The sequence below is a fragment of the Humulus lupulus genome, chromosome 2 (genome assembly GCF_963169125.1).
Source record: "Humulus lupulus chromosome 2, drHumLupu1.1, whole genome shotgun sequence".
NCBI lineage: Eukaryota > Viridiplantae > Streptophyta > Magnoliopsida > Rosales > Cannabaceae > Humulus > Humulus lupulus.
In genome coordinates, this window is record NC_084794.1 from 232090926 (window position 1) to 232097616 (window position 6691).

Genomic DNA, 6691 nt, shown 5'->3' on the forward strand with positions numbered 1-6691 from the left:
AATATTTATTTAATGAAAATGTCACATATTTTATTTTGAGCTAAAATAAAATAAATTTATAAAATAAAATAAAGTTTTTGAGAAATTTAATCAACTTAGAAATTTTAAGAAAAATAAAGCATGTAATATGGCCATTGATTTTCAAACAATAGAAGCAAGAAATGTAGAGTTATCGTTTTTGAAAACGTCTTTATTACGCAACGTTCCCACGTATGCATGTTACATGCAAATCAACTTTTACGTCCAAAATCATGATTATTATTCAAATATGTAATTTTTATAAAGCAATCATGTTAGCAAAATGGGTAGAACGAGCATTATTCTTTTTGGCGATAATTGCATGTTTTAGTGTAACTGTTATCATGAGTGCATGGCCCATGCACACATGAGTTGTATGGAAGGGAAAAATAGTAATTTTATGAACCTAAGAAACGTTATTTTGATTATGATATAGGCTCGTTGAAAAGATTGTGAAATTCTTAGCTTGGACCTGAGGTAAGAAAGTTAGATAGATTTTATGATTTTATGCTATGAATGGTAAGACTGTTATATGAATGAACTGTTATGAAATTATGAATGCCTTAATGTGATGATCTGTTGAATGTGATATGTGTATGGATGTTAGATACATCAAACAGATTTCGATGTCAGATACATCGAACGAGTTACTAAGGACATTGAGACGTAGCTCACATCAAACAGATTACGATGTTAGATACATCAAACAGATTACGATGTCAGATACATCGAACGAGTTACTAAGGACATTGAGACGTGACTCCTAGGGCGGACGCGCCGAGGTTATTCAAGGACCAGTGATCTCTTGTTTACCTCATAGGGTGACATGGACAACTAGCGTTCCATGCTCATCATGTATGCTGTATGTTTGTGATATGATGATATGTCACATTTATGTTATGATCTGATGATATGTCACATTTATGTTTGTAATATGATGATATGTCACATTTATGTTATGATCTGATGATATGTCACTTTTATGTTATGATATGATGATATGTCACATTTATGTTATGATATGTTGATATGTCACATTTATGTTATGATATGATGAAATGTTACGATTATGTTATGATAGACCATGATGTTTTAGATGAACGTTAGTGTTTGGTTGTTTGTTGTTTTCTTACTTGCTTATTTGCTTGTACTTCCTTACTGGGCTTTTAGCTCACCCCCTTACTTTCCTTCCAGGTAGCAAATAGGATTTCTCTATGGCACGCGTGGTGACGTGAGGAGTTCTTCATCATGGGGTGTATGGCGTGGGGCAATCCTATGGACGATAAAACGATCAACGTAGAACGCCATTTAAATTATGTTTTGTTTTAAGGGACTTTTTCCTAAATTATCAGTGGGACTCTGTTATTTAACTTAATTGGTTTTCTTTGAACTTTGCATAAAAACCTATGTTTTATTTTAAACTTATGGCGCCAACTTGCATGATTTTAAATAAGTCCCCCTGAGACTTTAATAATGGATGATATTCTTTTATAAGCTATGTTATGCGAATATTTTGTAAGTATTAGTCTAGGGCGTTCTTTACAATGTCCTACCTTATTGACATGGTAGGTCGCTACTATGTGAACCAACTTATCATGTCACATTATAATAATTTTAAATCATATTAATTTATTTAAACTATATATATATGTAAGCTATTAGTGTATGAAATAAATGTAAGAAATTTATATTTATTAATATTACATTATAATGGTTTGAAGTATAAATAAATAAATAAATTAAATTAAATTAATATATTTTAAAATTTTAATAATGTAAAAACAAATTAAAGTATCTTTAACAATATATTTGTATAATTAATGACACAGAATCGAACTAACATGTCCTTTAAAAAATTATTTAAGACACTACTCTCTTATCAATTATTTATTTATTTATTTTAAAATTTAAATATTATTAAATTAAAATATTTTTTATTTATAAAATATAATTATAGTGTAATATTAACAAATATAAATTTTACATTATTTGAATTTTAAATATATTAATTTATTTAAACAATACATATATATATATAATGATTTCAATATGAAATAAGTATAAAACAAGATACTTATTAATATTACATATATTATAATTTTTTAAATATAAATATATTAATAAATTATTTGTAATTAAAACAAATTAATTTAATTTTTTATAAACAAGAAAATATTTTAATTTAATAGTATTTATAATTTAAAATTAAAAACTTTATAAAATAATTTAGAGTATCTCTTTAATAATTTTTTAGATGACATGGTAGGTCGGTTGTGTGGGAAATGATTTCTCATGTGACATGGTAGGTCGGTTGTGTAGAACCGACCTACCATGTCATTATAAAAATACATTATTAAATATACTCTAATTTGTTTTATATCATTGAAATTATAAAATATATTAATTTATTTAAACAATATATATAATGTATTTGGGTATAAAATAAGTATAAAAATATATACTTATTAATATTATATATATTATAATTTTTGAAATATAGATAAATTAATAAATTATTTGTAATTAAAAAATTAATTTCATTTTTATAAGCAAGAAAATATTTTAATTTAATAGTATTTATAATTTAAAATAAAAAAACTTTATAAAATAATTTAGAGTATCTCTTTAATAATTTTTTAGATGACATGGTAGGTCAGTTGTGTGGGAAATGACTTTTCATGTGACATGGTAGGTCGGTTATGTAGAACCGACCTACCATGCCATTATAAAAATACATTATTAAAGAAACTCTAATTTGTTTTATATTATTGAAATTATAAAATATATTAATTTATTTAAACAATACATATATATAATTTATTGGGTATGAAATAAGTATAAAAAATATAAATACTTATTAATATTACATATATTATAATATTTGAAATATAAATAAATTAATAAATTATTTATAATTAAAAAAATTAATTTCATTTTTATAAACAAGAAAATATTTTAATTTAATAATATTTATAATTCAAAATAAAAAAAACTTTATAAAATAATTTAGAGTATCTCTTTAATAATTTTTTAGATGACATGGTAGGTCGATTGTGTGAGAAATGACTTCTCATGTAACATGGTAGGTCGGTTGTGTAGAACCGACCTACCATGTCATTATAAAAATATATTATTAAATATACTCTAATTTTTTTTATACTATTGAAATTTTAAAATATATTAATTTATTTAAACAATACATATATATAATTTATTTGAGTATGAAATAAGTATAAAAAATATATACTTATTAATATTACATATATTATAATTTTTGAAATATAAATAAATTATTTATAATTAAAAAAATTAATTTTATTTTTATAAATAAGAAAATGTTTTAATTTAATTGTATATATAATTTAAAAATAAAAAACTTCACAAAATAATTTAGAATATCTCTTTAATAATTTTTAAGATGACATGATAGGTCGGTTGTGTGAGAAATGATTTATCATGTGACATGGTAGATCGGTTGTGTAGAACTAACTTACCATGTCATTATAAAAATATATTATTAAAGATAATCTAATTTATTTTTTCATTATTGGAATTTTAAAATATTGATTAATTAATTAATTGTTATAAAAAAATTTCAACAAAAACATAAGTTGCCGCCTCTTTTGTTCTTGTTCTCAATCGAGACCTCCTCTCTTCTCTTCCCAGTCGATGACATCTTCTCCCATATCTATTCTCTTCTTTCGTCGAAACCCAGCCACCCAAAGTCGTGAAAGCCCAACCATCTGAAGCCGTCCATTGCAGCCCAACCACCTGAATTTCTCTCACTGAATCCCTAAACCCACCCAGCCTTCATCTCACTCAGCTCCCTCTGCGTACTCTCCAATGAAAGCAGTGATTCAAAAGTTTATTCGTTACGTATATTACCAATTTTAATTAGTGACCATAAACAAGATTAGGAACAACCAAACAAGACTGTCACTGTCGGTTTAGCAAATATCATTGCAGGTAGGGCTAGGTCTATTATATAAATGCGATGATGGCTTCTGCTTCTAGAGCATTCCATATTCCACTCCCTCACTCTCTCTATCTGGTAAGCTTTCTCTCCAATTTTGGTTTTATAGTTTTGAATTTTCGTTGATCGGATAATGAGACTAAATTATCAACATATATACTTGAACTCATACATTTTCATGTCAGGATCAATTGTCGATCTCATGACTCAATTGTCTGGTGAAATTCCAGAAACTAGATTGCATTTGACTTAATTATATTTATTATAGATATGGAAATAATATATATATTTTACAGCCAAATATTATTACATTTGTTGGATACAGCGGAGGCTTCTGCAGCAGCTGTTGCTCCCAGCGCTGAGTTGTTGGAATGGCCAAAGAAAGATAAGCGCCGAATGCTTCATGTTGTTTATCGTGTGGGTGATCTTTTTAAATGCATTCACCTGTTAACAAAGGAACCCTAAACCTACTATGCCATAGCTGAACCCTATATACCAAACAACTCCATGAATCACAATTTCCACTTATTATCATCTTACCCCAAACTCATAAGCATGTTTACCAAAATTTAAATAAACATATGAACCCTAACAAAATACACGATCACATAATCCCAACATGCTTTCTAAGAGCAAGATAAAATAATGATTCAACAACAACAAATCCCTTACATGTTTCTAAAATATAAAAATCAATCATCAACACATATTAGTAGACAAGATCGAAAACCCAAACCTAGCATGCATCTAAGAAAACAATAATGTAAAAATTACATTGAGAACATACTTCATAGCTTTGAAATCTAAGGCAGCCCCTAGCCAATATTCATGCCCAAAACAACAACTATTGACCACGATTTTGGCCAACTGCGAGTAGACAAAAAAATGACAATAATCCTAATAGCCTTGAACAGAAAATAAAATGGCATGACCAATTTTATAGTGGTTCAGCCCCAATTTATTGGTAATAGCCTAATCCACTTTGAGTTGTAATATGTACGCCCTAATTCTCCAACGGGCTATTAGCGAGCTGAGGTATGGCATAATTATTTATCGCCCACGTGGATGACATGTATCCGGAGCTGCTGTTACCAGGTCCCACCTCTTTAGCTCGAGGTAACCAAAGGCTTATTAAGGTTACAAAGGAGCCGGGTCAGCGGTATAGACACCACAGGTTAAGAAGACATCCAGCTCGATCGAGGTGCGAGCTTGAGTTGGAAGTTGTGACCATTTATAAAGTCAACCACGCAATGTAAACGTGCATATATCAGACATCACGTGTCTGATATATCCCTGAATTCTCGGACACGTAGCATAAACGTGCGTGTTCAGGCACCCACGACTGGGTTGGGCCGTGCAGCCCATTATCCCCCTTACCTATTGATTAGACCACAGTTCACTTGTCAGGTTTTAGGAATTAATCATGAATGTCACAGAAGTGACATGATGGGTAAGGTCACGGGATGGCCCCCCTTGCCAACCCCCAGGTGCCCTCTCCTATAAATATGGAGACCCTAGGAGTTGCAAAGGGTTGGATTCTATTGTGTAAAGAAATACCCTGTAAAGAATACCAGAAAACTAGCAATAATATTGGCTGGTGGAGTAGAAGGATTTTAACCTTTGAACCACCTAAAAAAGTATTCGTATCACCATTTTATTTCAAGATCATTCATCTGTTACTGTTCATTACTTAGTACTAATCCCATTCTCTTATTCTATTAATTACCTGTTGGCGAAGAACCGCGTCAACAGTTTGGTGCTTTCATTGACACCTTGTTAGATTGGTGCTATCGCAAATACCCAACCATGGTGGTCACTCGCTCGAGATATGGTAACGAGGCGGACCAACATGATGGGCAAGAGGCCCATCATGCCACCATTTTCGATGATTAGAACCCTGAGGTTCAACAGCAGCCGGGCAAGCAGCCAATAGGCCAAGATGACACTGGAAGTTCGGCACCCCGGCCACCTAATCCGAACCCAGATTTATACACGGTGGTGGAGATGGAGAATGCATAACTGAGGAGTCAGCTGGCGACAGCTAACCAGCAGATTCGAGAGGTGTTGGCCCGACTACCCCCTCTTACAACCGACGCTAACGTCGGAAAGAGGCAAGGCGAGACTCATAAGTCCCGCCGGGGTAATCGGTCTAGGCCTAGCTGGTCAGTCAGACCCCCGACATCAAACTCTACTCCCACATCGCACCACCGGGAGACCACTTTTGAGGAACCACCTAGGGCCGAGCAACAGTATAGCCGATCGGTTCGGACCTTAACTCCCAGCTCACTTCCACCCTCAAGTGCGCCCAGGAGGCCTCGAGGGAATTCCCGAAGGAGATTCGGGGAGGGCTCACAGCGACAGCCCGCCCCGGCCAACCGTCCGGCTCCTCACTCAAACCGCCGAGCACAGGACCCGGCAGAGGGTAGAGCGGAGCAGCCCCTACCTAACCTAATCCGCCCTGACGGGACCAGGATTGCATCCCCGGTCAGGCATCCTCCTTCACCGATAAGATACCCGTCTCCTCCTCGGCCGGTCTGAGATATTCCAGCTTATGGGAGCAGTAGGAGAAATCCACCTTCCGCAGGGCCTTCCCATCGTAGCAGGGCGCCCAGAGAAGTCCCGAATCCTCCTCCCCAGAGGCGGGCTCCGAGCTTCTCAAATGGGAGTTATTGGACCGGAAGCCGTCGAAGTGACCTTTCT

At 33.1% G+C, this 6691-nt stretch overlaps 1 long non-coding RNA gene across 2 annotated transcripts; it reads left to right on the forward strand.

Annotated features, from left to right (window-relative positions):
- Positions 1-331: 331 nt before the first annotated feature.
- Positions 332-1439, forward strand: LOC133816572 (uncharacterized). 2 transcript variants are annotated; one of them, XR_009885338.1, is made up of 2 exons: positions 332-495; positions 1217-1439. It is a non-coding gene; the product is annotated as an uncharacterized LOC133816572 (long non-coding RNA). The 2 variants fall into 2 exon arrangements; XR_009885339.1 differs by having other exon boundaries at positions 449-495; positions 1213-1439.
- Positions 1440-6691: the final 5252 nt, after the last annotated feature.